This window comes from Peromyscus californicus, unplaced genomic scaffold (genome assembly GCF_007827085.1).
Source record: "Peromyscus californicus insignis strain IS unplaced genomic scaffold, ASM782708v3 Scaffold_2__1_contigs__length_46816999, whole genome shotgun sequence".
In the NCBI taxonomy this organism is placed as follows: Eukaryota; Metazoa; Chordata; class Mammalia; order Rodentia; family Cricetidae; genus Peromyscus; species Peromyscus californicus.
In genome coordinates this window covers 33,519,091-33,532,294 of record NW_026294540.1, presented here as the reverse complement: position 1 = coordinate 33,532,294, position 13,204 = coordinate 33,519,091, and the positions used below count along the sequence as shown (strand labels likewise).

The 13,204-nt window shown below is 51.7% G+C and overlaps 1 protein-coding gene across 1 annotated transcript in view; it reads right to left on the bottom strand.

Moving 5' to 3' along the window:
- The window catches only part of Mad1l1 (mitotic arrest deficient 1 like 1), a 334,799-nt gene that overhangs the window by 217,892 nt on the left and 103,703 nt on the right, over positions 1-13,204 (bottom strand). The gene's annotated exons all lie outside the window — the stretch shown is intronic.

Sequence of the window (13,204 nt, the reverse complement as noted above, 5' to 3'; positions counted from 1 at the left end):
CCCCAGGACCGAACACCATGGTCTTCTGCCTCTCTTCTCCCATCACTACTAAGAACTGGAGTGTGAGGGTTCATCTTGTCAGCTTGATGGAAATTAGAATCACGTCAGTAACACACTTCTGGGTGTGTCTTTGGGAGATTAGGGTGATTAAGGGGAAAAGACCCAAAATGAATGTGGGCAACACCATCCCACGGGCTGGGGTCCTAGACTAAAGAAAAAGGAGAAATTGAGCAGAGCCCCAGCATTCATCGTTTTCTAACTGTAGATGCAATGAGACCAGCGGCCTCCCGTTCCTGCCGCCATGCCTGCCCAGCGATGATGGACCAGCAGCCTCCCGTTCCTGCCGCCATGCCTGCTCAGCGATGATGGACCAGCGGCCTCCCGTTCCTGCAGCCATGCCTGCTCAGCGATGATGGACCAGCTGCCTCCCGTTCCTGCTGCCATGCCTGCTCAGCGATGATGGACCAGCGGCCTCCCGTTCCTGCAGCCATGCCTGCTCAGCGATGATGGACCAGCGGCTTCCCGTTCCTGCAGCCATGCCTGCCCAGCGATGATGGACCAGCGGCCTCCCGTTCCTGCCGCCATGCCTGCCCAGTGATGATGGACTGTACCCTCACGCTGTGAGTCCTAGGAAACCCTTCCTTCCTGCCTGGTGATCCTCTCTCAGGCATTTCGTCACAAGAAAAGTAACGGATACCCAAATTTGAACCCAGTACCTCATGAAGGTGAGGCAAGCATTCTACCCCTCAACTATGTCCTCAGCCCTCCTACTTTTTCCTTTGAGTGAGGGTCTCACTAAATAACTTGGGCTAGCCTTGAATTCATTCTGTAACCCAGGCATGCCTTCAACTGGCACTTCTCAGCCTCCCTAGTAGCTGGGAAGACTCTGATTCCAGGAAAGGACAGGCCTGTCTCTGGGACCCCTATCACTTGGACTCTAGAAGGTGACCTCACACAGCTCTGCTCCTCCAGCTGTGTGGGCAACCTTTCACATGCTTCCTATCCATGCAGAAATTCTCATTCTAACCTGCCTATGGGACCACCTCAGACCCACACAGAACCAGAATCAAGGACTGCAAGGGCATGGAACATAGGCAGGATGTAACTGACCTGGCCACAGAAGAAGCAAGGCTGTCCTTGGGTCCCACGTCAATCAACCACAGTGGGTCCCAAGGACCCTTACAGACATCAGAATTCACAAGCACAAAGGAGCAGGGCCTGTGGACCAGGGATGCCCCTGACTTCCTTGGTAGAGCTTGTTTTGGAGGCTCAGCAATAAATCAGAATCTCTCTCTGCAGGCACGTCTGGTTAACAGGGAAGTTTAGCACACGGCCCACTGCGGCGGTGTGGGTCTAAATTGTCTGCAACACTTCTATGTTTTTATCCACTATATTTAGAAATCTCTAAATAAAACCCACGGAGAGTGTTGCAATAATATACATTTTTTAAACTCACTAATTGAATGTTGCCATTACGAGTGCTATTTTGGACCATCTGCTAAATATGTAATTTAGGAATTAAGATTCATATCTTACAGGATACTAATTATTCCCTGGATCCATGTGGGGACTTTTGGAACACATGCTGGAAGTCCCAACAGTTGGCAGTATGCTCACTGCAGTCACATGAGTGGAGGTCAACCGTTTACAGGCACAGCCCAGCCACAGGAAGGGCTGTCAGGAGGCCATACGCCTTGCCAACCCAAGAGGTGGCGGTATCAGGGTTCAACGACAACAGGTGTGTGTTAGGACCCAGGCCGCTGGCGCTGCTCTCTGCCTGCGTCCACAGAAGCCTGTGTGTGGAGTGGGCAGCAGTTAGTGCAGGGACCCGTTAAGTGGTCAGAGCTCTGAGAACAAGGGACTGCTGAGTGCCCAGCTTGAACTAGGACGTCGATATCAACCACTCTAAGGCTCAGGGAACATCAGAGAAGGAGCAGAAAGACGTAAGAGCCAGAGGATGGGGACATGATGACTAGTGTACCCACACACCCACAGCAGCTACAGTAACCTAGCTGAGACCTACACACAGTGGGCGTCCATCACAGTGGGAGGAGTTCAAGAGGCCCCACCCCTCCCAGAGGAGCTGGGGTGAGCAATGGCTGCAGGCGAAGTGGGAGTCATACTCCTCGGTGCAGACACTAGTAAGTTGCCTTTGCTCAAGGAAATCAGCCCCAGCTGTGCTCAGGCAAGAGTCCCTGATAAAATGCAGTAGGCCAAGGGGGGTGGGGGAGAGACATGAAATTAGGAAAGGGCTTGTTCATCAGGAGGTAGAGGGGGGCTAGAGAAGATAATGGAGGAGGAAGATGATGATGCATATGTATGAAACTCTGAAAGTTTACATTATTTTTAAAGACATAGCTTATGTTCCTAAAGTGTCCTCTGTCGTTTGATCTGGCAGCTTAGTGAAAAGACACGAAGACTGAAGCCCCACACTGTCCTCACACAGGGCATCAGAGTCCCAGTGTCACATTTAGTGATGGACTGTGAGGTGCTGGCTGCGCAAAAGGCACTACAGTACGAGCTGCACCACAGTACGAGCTGCACCACAGTACAAGCTGCACCACAGTATACACAGTATGCACTGCACCACAGTATGCACTGCACCACAGTATACACAGTATACACAGTATGCACTGCACCACAGTATGCACTGCACCACAGTATACATAGTATACACAGTATGCACTGCACCACAGTATACACAGTATACACAGTATGCACTGCACCACAGTATACACAGTATGCACTGCACCACAGTATACACAGTATGCACTGCACCACAGTATACACAGTATACACAGTACGCACTGTACCACCGTATACACAGTACACACAGTACGCACTGCACCATAGTATACACAGTATACACAGTATACATAATATGCACTGCCATGACACACAAAGGCACAACTATGACAAAGGACAGAGGCTGCTCCTGTCCCTCCTATGGTTGGCCTCCCACCCAGAGGAAGGAGCCCTGTCCCATGGTATATCAGACCATAGCAGGGGCCTGGTGATACTCTCTTTCCACAAACCCTCAACTTCAGACATGCAGTCTGGAAGCAGTCCTTTCTACACTCAGCACAAAGGGGCTGAGCCAAGCTGGCCGGCAGTTCCTAAGAGCTGTACAGGCACAAAGCTGAGCAAGTACCTTTTCCCATCCTCCACACAGGCAGCAACTTCAGACATCAAGTGTCTCACTCATGTCCTAAGTGTAACTGATCTTGGGCCTATCTCTTTAGACTATCAAGGCATCCTGTGATAAGCTTCTGCCATCAATAAATCCTACTTCTACACCATCACACAACACCTATTACTCAGCAATCCATAGCACAGGGTGAGATGCCTTCCTGCACTTCATGGAAAAGGGCAAATAGCCTGCCCTGGGATCTTGTTGCATTCAAAATGTTTCTTAGGATGCAATACACAAACACTTTGTGACCAATCAGCTCTCTTGGTCCTTGAGTTGTTTCTCTCTCTCCACTGCCAAAAGTTCTTTACACACCTAAGAGAGACAGATGGAGGAGACAGCCATGTCCAAGGGAAAGATGGCACTCTGCATAAAGAGCCCAGGGTGCCCGGAGGCTGAGAGCTGGGGGAGGCATGAAAAGCAGAAACCATCATGTGGGAAGGTGGTCCAGTGAGTACAGCACCTGCCATGCCAGCAGAAGACCAGAGTACAGATTCCCTGGACCCACGTAGAAAGCCAGTGTGGTGACACACGTTCGAAATCCCAATGCCAGGGAGGCAGAGATAGAGGCTGCCTGGATCTCCCTGGCCAGCCAGGCTAGCTGAGTCAGTGAGCTCCAGGGTCAGTGAGAGACCCTGGCTCTAAGGGAAGGTGCATGGGCTAGAGAGATGGCCGGCCGTTACGAGCATTTGCTGCCCTTTCAGAAGACCCAAGCTCAGTTCCCAGGACCCATATTGGGCAGCTCACAACCACCTATAACTCCAGCTCTAAGGGATATGACATGTCCTGGCTTCTATGGGACCACATTCATGTGCACATACATGCCTATCATTAAGAAAATAATAAAATAAACCTTTAAAATGATAAATATGGTGAAGAGTGGTTGAGAAAGACACCCAATGTTGACCTCTGGCTTACACAGGCCTACACACACACACATACACACACACACACACACACACACACACACACACACACACACACACACACACACGGAAAAGAAAAAGCAGAAACGAGCTAGAAAACACCAGCAGGAAGGACAGACAGCTAAGATATCTTGTATCATACACATGCTTCATGTCACACAGTCACACAATGACACACACTTGTGTCATAATGTGTACCTCACATCACACTGCACACATCATCCACGTGACCACTGCCATGCTGTGTATCTCACACCACACTACCTGGCGGTGTGACAGGCTCTCAAAGCTGAGGATAGCCCGGTCTCCCTCCTCTGTGGACAGCACGTCTCTGGGTAGCACTCTCACTCAAGATCATTGATGCTCATCAATGCTGCACCAGACAGTGGCTCTGGTGAGCTGCGGATGTGGTTCCCCTGAAGTCAAGAGAGTCCTGAGCTAAATGAAAAAGGAGGCTGAGCGAGGGAAGAAAGGTAAACGGCCGCAGGCCTGCTGGGGTGTAGTGAGAGGGAACAAAACCTGAATCTTGCAGCTGGGGCTTGATCTTGACTCACAGGGAGTTGGATACGGAAAACAGGCTATGACTGGAGGGTTGCCAAAGAAATGGAAAATTCCAGAGACAGTGAGGGCTGGAGTGATGCACACCTGGAAATACACCTGTAGCCCACACGTCTGTGGGAATAGTGAAACTGAAGATGAGACCAGCATCAGCCCAAGGAGGAATACAGAGGAGCTGGGACTCCACATTGTGAGGACGCCAATATTATAACTTCCTGCCATGTCTCATGAAGCTAAAAGCGTACCATCACCAGAAACACACACATACGCACGCACGCACACACGCACACCACATGCAGCACCTTCATTCCTTTTACCAAAGCCCAGAAACAGCTCAAATGAGAACAGACGATTAAACTGTGGTTCATCCTTATGATGAAATAGTAACAGCTTAGATGTCCCTGCACCGAGAATATATGAGTAAACTGTGGTTTGCCCTTATTGTGGAATATGCAGCAAGAAGAGTGGTGCCACCCACCCTGTGCAACCGTATGAAGGGCCTTCAGCTGCTTTGTGACAAACTGGAAGTGGTCAGACTCCCTCTGGCCAGATGGCAAGTGTCAAGGTGCTAGGGACAGATGTCTTCTACGAGTACTCACAGGGAGGACTGAGCTTCAAGAGGCAGGCTGGGAAAAGGAATCGCTACGCCACAGCTTGGACATGACAAAGAAGAAGTGAAAATCCACAGACGCGTGCATGATAAAGAACAAAGGTTTCTGTCAATTTTTAAAAATAATGCATATATGTGTGTCTGTATGGTATGTGCATGCAAGTGCAAGAGCCCATGGAGTCCTGAAGAGGGCATCGAATCCCCTGGAGCTGGAGATACAGGTGGCTATGAGCCACCTGATATGGGTGCTGGGGTTCACTTGGGTCCTCTATAAGCGCAGTACCTGTTCTCAACCATATGGCATGCTGAGCCACCTGTCTAGCTTCCCTTTATGTTAATTTTTAGGAACCACCCAGAATGACAAATGGTCCAGAAGAAGCCTCAGCCTGTGCCTCATGAATAACAGAACTCTGAGGAGTAGGGAGCAACCTGCCTGCAACCCAGCAGGTAGACCAGATGCCACAGTTAAAGCAAAGCTCTATGATCTGGTACAGATCAGCAGTTCTGAGAGGCCTGTGTGAAGTCTGGGGTGGCTCCAACAAGGACCAGCTCATGGGCATCAACAGAACTAGTGGTGTGCACTTGAACTACCACCCCCAGAAACAAAGTCTGCACATGGGTTGCTTTAGAGGTGCCTGCACTGACAATGCCCTGCATTCCCAGCTGCAACAGTGCAGCCCTATGCTCTTGATGATAGGCAATATTCAGAGCACATTATCCACAGAGGGTGCCCTGGGCCTGCAGCCATACTTCATTGCTCCTATGGCGGCATGTCCTTCCTGCCCTCTCCACTCTGCATGCGCTGCCCCCCATCCCTGGTTCTTTGACCTGAGAGTTCTCAGGGACACAGATGGCAGTTCACAGACGGTGGCCCCTTCCCATCTCACATAGTAGGTCCCCACCCCACAGCTCTCCCCACAGGGAGGAATTGGGGGCCTTCCACTGCCATCTGATCAATGTAAGCAGAGCCTCCCTAGAGCTTGCTTACTCCAGGAGGACAAGGCAGGAAGACAGTTTCAGAAGTGGGTGTGCTTTTCCACGGACAGCTGACCTGGGCCCACAGTCATCTCCTACACAGAAGCGAGAGGCAGTCAACCCTGACTCCCCTGCAGGAAGACTGGGCTTTGAGAGGCAACAACTGAGATGACTTATTTGTTAAGTGCTTGCCTCATAAGCATGAAGACCTGAGTTTGGATCCCCAGCACCCACATAAAAATCCAGACAAGGAGCCGGGCGTTGGTGGCGCACGCCTTTAATCCCAGCACTCGGGAGGCAGAGCCAGGTGGATCTCTGTGAGTTCAAGGCCAGCCTGGACTACCAAGCGAGTTCCAGGAAAGGCGCAAAGCTACACACAGAAACCCTGTCTCGAAAAACCAAAAAAAAAAAAAAAAAAAAAAAAAAAAAAAAAAAAAAAAAAAAAAAAAATCCAGACAAGGTAGCAGGCACCTAAACCCAGCTCAGCTTGGAAGGGGAGGAATGGGGGGGGGGGGGGGGGGGGGGGGGGGCAGAGACAACAAAGAGCAGGACCTCTGGAGTTCACTGCAGTCAACCCAGCAGATTCTATAAGAGGTGAGGAACAATTGAAGGAGACACCCAGTATCAGCCTCTGGGCTCCACACATGTGCACATGTCTGCACATCCATCCGTATGTACATGTGCAGACAGACTGACTGACTGGCAGACTGATTGACTGACTTTGGAGGCAATCTGTACTAAGGAGTGAGACACCACAAAGTTCAAGGTGCTTTTCAGATATTCTCCCTGCCAAACCTCCACTGGACTCCCACTTTTCTCAGCCATACTGACCCTACTACCTCCAGAGTCCTCCTCCTTACTGGTATCCAGGACTGTGACATTGGGTCTCACCCTCCTACCAAACTCTCTGGCTAAGAGACATGGATCCCCAAGGGCCTATCTGTCATCCTCCTCATTCCCAAGAAGCCCTGTGCAAGCCCCGGGTCAGTCTCTCCTTTGTGAGCCTCAACCCTGTCCTGCCTACTTCCCGAGGCCTATGCTCCAGGAGGCCTGGAGACACCCGACATTCTCAGGTACCTGCTTTTCTCTCGGGGCCCCTGCTGTGGCTGCTCTTGCTAGCCCCTCTGAGTGGCCTCCTACCATGGAGCCTGCCTAGCCCCAATCCACCATACTCCCTTTATTTCCCCATCCTACAAACCAACCACACTTTCACACCCCATGCTTACACTGTCCTTCACTCTTCCTATGTGCACAAGAAAGGCCATGCTCCTTATGCTCACTGCTATCTCTGCCACCACGGACAACATCCTCCAAGACAACCTGACACTGTGGGCCACAGGGCCAGTGTGGGAGCACAGCCAGAGGATGTCACAAGTAGAGGCCTGAGCATGGGATGAGCTGAGTGCGGCTCTCGGGCAAATGCCCAAAACAGAGCTTCCTAACCCAGGAGCTATCTCTGTGGTCCACTTCCTGAAAACACCAACAATATCAACCGTCTCTAAAAACACAAGCAGCTCAGTTTCAAGAGCTGTGTCAATGAGCTTGTGGGAAAGGGCCAGACTGGGACAACAGAGGCGGAGCAGTGGCCTGAGCTACATCTGCAGGAGGGACGAGGGGACGGTTTCATGACAGAAAAGTGCCTCTCAATGCCAGCAAGACTACAGCACGGGAATGACTCATCCCACTGAGTCTGTGTGGCTTCTACTGGCAGAGCAGAGAAGTCCATTCATGATGCTAGAGCTACCTAGGAGGGGCTAGACACAGAAGTCGGCTAGAAAAGGCCCAGTCAAGAAGACACGATGGCCCTGTGTCTTAGTTTGGTTTCCAGCGCTGTAAGAAAACACTGTGACCAAAAAACAAACAAACAAACAAACAAAACAAAAAACTTGGGGAGGAAAGGGTTTATCTCAGCTTACCACTCTTAGGACACACCCCACTACTGAGGAAAGTCAGGGCAGGGACTCAAGCAGAGGGCACAGAGGGTGCTGCTTACTGGCTTGTTCCTTGTGGCTTGCTCAGCCTGCCTTCTTTTTCTTGGTTTTTGTTTGTTTGTTTGTTTCCGAAACAGGGTTTCTCTGTGTAGTTTTGGTGCCTGTCCTAGAACTCACTCTGTGGACCAGGCTGGCCTCGAACTCACAGAGATCTACCTGTCTCTGTCTCTTGAGTGCTGGGATTAAAGGCGTGCGTCACCACTGGCCGGCTCAGCCTGCTTACTTTTCTTTCTTTTTTTTTTTAATGTATTTTTTTAAAGATTTATTTATTATGTATATTATATTCTGTCTGCATGTTTGCCTGCAAGCCAGAAGAGGGCACGAGATCTCATTACAGATAGTTGTGAGCCACCATGTGGTTGCTGGGAACTGAACTCAGGACCTCTGGAAGAGCTGCCAGTGCTCTTAACCACTGAGTCATCTCTCCAGCCTTAGCCTGCTTTCTTACAGCACCCAGGAGCACCAGCCCAGGGGTGATACTGCCCATAGTGAGTTAGCCCCTCCCTCGATCCCCACCCCCTGCCTCAACATACACACACATCAAACATCAATCAAGAAAATACACCAGAGAATGATCTGGTGGAGCATTTTCTATATTGACTCCGGCTTGTGTCAAGCTGACATAAAACTAGCCAGCACACTCTGCTACAGCACTCAATCTTGGAGAGGTGGCATGAAGTCACATTACTCACATAAACTATACAGTCACAGGACACAGGACTCATGTAAGTATTAAGAGTGAAGGTCTCAGGAGAGGGCCATCTGTGGCAACACAGATCTGTAGGATCATCCAGGCCCTGCTGTTCCAGATAGCAAGCTCTGGTGGGGTGGGCCTGTGTGGTGCCAGTCATAGGACAGAGCTAGAAAGGACAGCTGAGAGCCTGTCTAGGTCTGAGACTCTTCATGAACTAGTCTCCAAGAGCTGACCAGCGCCCTGTCCCTACATTAAGAGCCAGCACTGGCACAGCTAAAAGGATAAGTCCACATGCAATATGTGCCCAGCATAACACAGAGCCTGATGTACCAGCCCCCAGGAAGGGACGGGGACAGTGAGGACGCAAGCACAGTACACACACACACACACACACACACACACACACACACACACACACACGTGCGTGCTTTAGTCTACAAAGTCAAGGCACACTGGCGTGCCTGCAGTTTCCCCATGGGTGGCTGGTACAGCCTCACAGCTCTGAGCAAGCGGCTCATTAGTAGAGCCATTGATCTTGCTTTTCCAGGTAACCAGCTCTAAGCACGCCTTGGAAGGAAGAGGTGCAGGATGATGCTGTGGATTTGGGCGAGCAGTCTTAGACTGTGGCTGGCAAAAGGGCCCAGAGCTAAATAAGGCCAAGGACATCAGCCACCAGCCCCAGACCCTCAGTAGCAAGTAAGCAACAGTCTCCAGGCCCTGGAGCCCCAAGTGAGAGGTCTCTGGGGGGCCATCAGAGCATTGCTTGCTAAAAGCAGTAAATCCGACTCCACTGGGTCAGATGGTGAGGACCATAAACCTGGACTCTGCTCTGTCCCTGGCACAGGCTGGTCCAAAGATAGCCAAACATATGTGCATGGATGGGCACCAGAGTACACCAGACAAGTCACAGATATGCACGCAGACAGTGGCAAAGTCTGGGATCACTAGCTGCCTGAAGTGACTGTCCTGGGGGACAGACAAGATGGCAGGCTCAGGAAACCCTAGCTCATGCCACCCTTCATACAGGCTAGGGCTAAGGACTGACTCTAGTGACTAAGCCTTAAACAAACAAAAAATATAGAATAAATACATGAACATGTCATTGCAACTGAGTGTTCTAGACTGTCCCCTATAGCAAGGTAAGAGGCTGGGGGCATTGTCCCCACACCCAGTTTATACCACAAGGACAGAGCTTCCACCCCAAATACAGAAGGATCTTCTCTGCCCACATTGCCCATAAAAAGGTGAGGAATCTGAGCAGTTGACAGACAGGGATGGTACCTATCCACTTTGGCTAAAAACAGTCCACAAGAAAGCATCAGAGCCCAGCCAGCCCAGAGGTGAAAATGAAACTTGACATACACGAGCCCACACAAGCCAGGCATCTGGCCACTGTGAGAGGAGCCTAGCCGGTCAGCCCTCGGCTGTCTCTGCAAAGGCCTCCCGGTTCCTCTGACCCCACGACGTTCTTCTCAATGCATTCCCTTCTCTGACAACCTGGGGAGTGTGCCCAGCAGCCTGGACCTCCAGGGCCATTGAACGGACAGTACCCAGAAGGCGCTGTGGGGCCTCCATGAACACACTGAGGGGGAGAGACCTCGCTGCTGGGGAAGGCAAGACCCTTGGCAAGTAAAGCGACACCTCCGAGCAAAGCTTGCTGGGGCCTGGTGTGAGCAGGCCAGTCTGGAGGCAATTAAGCCCACTCTCGAGTAGGTTTGGCAGGCGGTGCCCAATCGATGGGCTCCCCCAACGTGCGCCTGCAGGTGAGGATCAATCAGGCGAGTGCCTCCCGCCTGTTCCCACTGAGCAGAGAATCAAAGCTGTTTACCATCCAGGCCTGGAAATAAAGAAATAAAGCCGTCAATTAGCTAGCACCTTTGTCTCTCTGGCAAGAGCTTTTCAGCTACTTCCAGAAGGCCAGTGTTCCGACACAGCCTTCCATTAGGCCCTCAGGCAGCATGCAGCTCTGAGGCTGAAACCCCGGATGTGGGCTCAGCTGGGCAGGGCAGGTAACCCAGGTCCCTACCCAAAGAGCCAAGAGGAAGGCAGACACTGTCAGAGACCACAGCTCTCACACGTTACCCCACATCCCCACGGACGGATCGTTCTGGAAGAAGGCCTTTCCACCCAGGAGCCAACTATGCATCCAGTTCAGTGCAGACCCCTGACCTAAGCCCGTGCCCCAAAAGCCACTGCAAGAGCAGAGCAAGCACTCCTCCAAAGCAGCCCCTCACCCCCCCAGATGTTCCTACCCAGAAGGTATCTCCCAGAAGACAAGACTCCCAACCTGGAGCTGAGGGCTAGGAGACAGACAGGGCACAGGTGTACGAGTCAAGGACCACATATGAGGCTTACAGTGACCGTGCCCAATGCCATCTACTCTGAAGCATCTAGAGGCCATACCCAGGGCCAGCTCACCCCTACACAACAGGAGACAGACAATGTGTAGGAGACAGGACATAGGACACAGACCCTTCAGAAATACTCTGAAAGTAAAACCACAGGCACTGACCAGAAAGGCCCTCCAAAGGCCCAGTCCCTTATAAAGATGACATGGGGAGGCCACTCTTGGGACTGTGTGCCATGAGTGCAGATGCCCTCAGGGCTGTCAGTGGCGGCCCCGGGAAGGATGGACAGCAAGCAGAACCAGTGCGAAAGCTGAGGATCTGCTGTGCCGACCCTACAGGAAGGAACCGCACTGAGACCAACGAGGAACAGATGGCCCGGGGAAGCAGGAGGAACAGAAGTGAGAGGCCCAATTCTGCTGGGCAGGAGCCTTAGCCATGCCTCCACAGACAAGGACTTCAGCTGAGGTGGCACCCACCACACCCATCATTACTTACTCCGGAAACCTACTGACCAGCAAGCAGTGTGTGTCAGACACACCAGCGCTACGGCAGGAGACATTCCATAGATGTACCCCTGGGGAGAGGGACGCGGGATGACAGCTCGGGACACAGACCCTGAGAACTTAAGGAAAAGGCACAGAGGGGATACAGCCCAAACAGATGGCCCAGACTCTGGGAAGACAAGAAGTGCCTGGCCCACAGGACACACACACAAGGCAGGGCAGGCAGAGGAGAAGCATGAGGACAGCCAAGAGAGGCCAGAGTCCCTGTGAGCCAGGCTCATCACATGAAGAATCTTCACAGCCACCAGGGAACCTAAACCCGGAAGAGGAGCCTGCAACAGTAATCACTCTCCATAGGCAAAACCGAGCAAAACAACATCAGGAACCCACCTGGTGACAGACTGGAGATGGGGCTCACCTGACAGACTCCCTGCCGTGCACTCACAAGAAGCCGTATTTGATTCCCAGAACAGTATAAGTTGGGTGGGGTTGTGCACCTCTACAAAATCAGCCATTGAGTGGTAGATGCAGGATCAGAAGTTGAAGGCCATTCGCAGCTACTCAGCAAATTGGACCCCAGCCTGGGCTACATGAGACCCCAGCCTGGGCTACATGAGGCCCTGACATAAAAAAAAAAAAGAAAGCGAGAGAGAAAGGGAAAAGAAAGAAACCTATCTAGTGACCTAAATTGTCTTTTAAACACAAGATGCTGGGAAGCTAGGGGTAAACTGAGGCTATGCAGAAGGTGGACTGTTGACAAAACTCAGAAAAGGCCACCACGTATTTCAAGTCACCTCAACAGTCCTCCCGGTGCCCCTGGTGCTGCCAACAACCCCTAGAAAGGTAGAGTGGGCACAGCAGGTCCCAGCATGGTCCAGAGAGTGGCTGGAGGGAGGAGGCACCCCAGCCTAGGGTGGGCTCTGCTAAGAGCCAAGGCACCCTCCGATGGCCCTTTGTCTTCCACCTACATGTGTGACACTTGGTGACATTTCAGACTACCAGGCAGTCAGACCCTCCTCCGCAGGCTAGGAAGCGAAGCTTCAGCTGTATTTCTAGGCACAATTTCTGACACGAACACCTATGAATATTCACGAGTTCTTGTCATCCAGGTAAGCCTGGGAACCTGTTTAGCTCACCTTAGAGAAGCACTAACTATGTGAACAGAGGTTTCAGAATGGCCGATGTGCCTAATGGGGGGATGACAGCTGCTGGCCCTCTGCCTGATGGAAGAGGGGAGCACCTGAGAAGCCCAGAGGCAGAGTGGCGTGAGCTCTCTATGACCATCTTAAAACCAGACAGGGGCTGCCTCTGTCTCCAGTAATGGCCTCCGGGGTCTCTTCAAAAAGACGAAAGTGGTGGTGTGGAGAAAGCCTCTGACATTTGTCCGGCGTCAGAATTTCAGAGCAGAC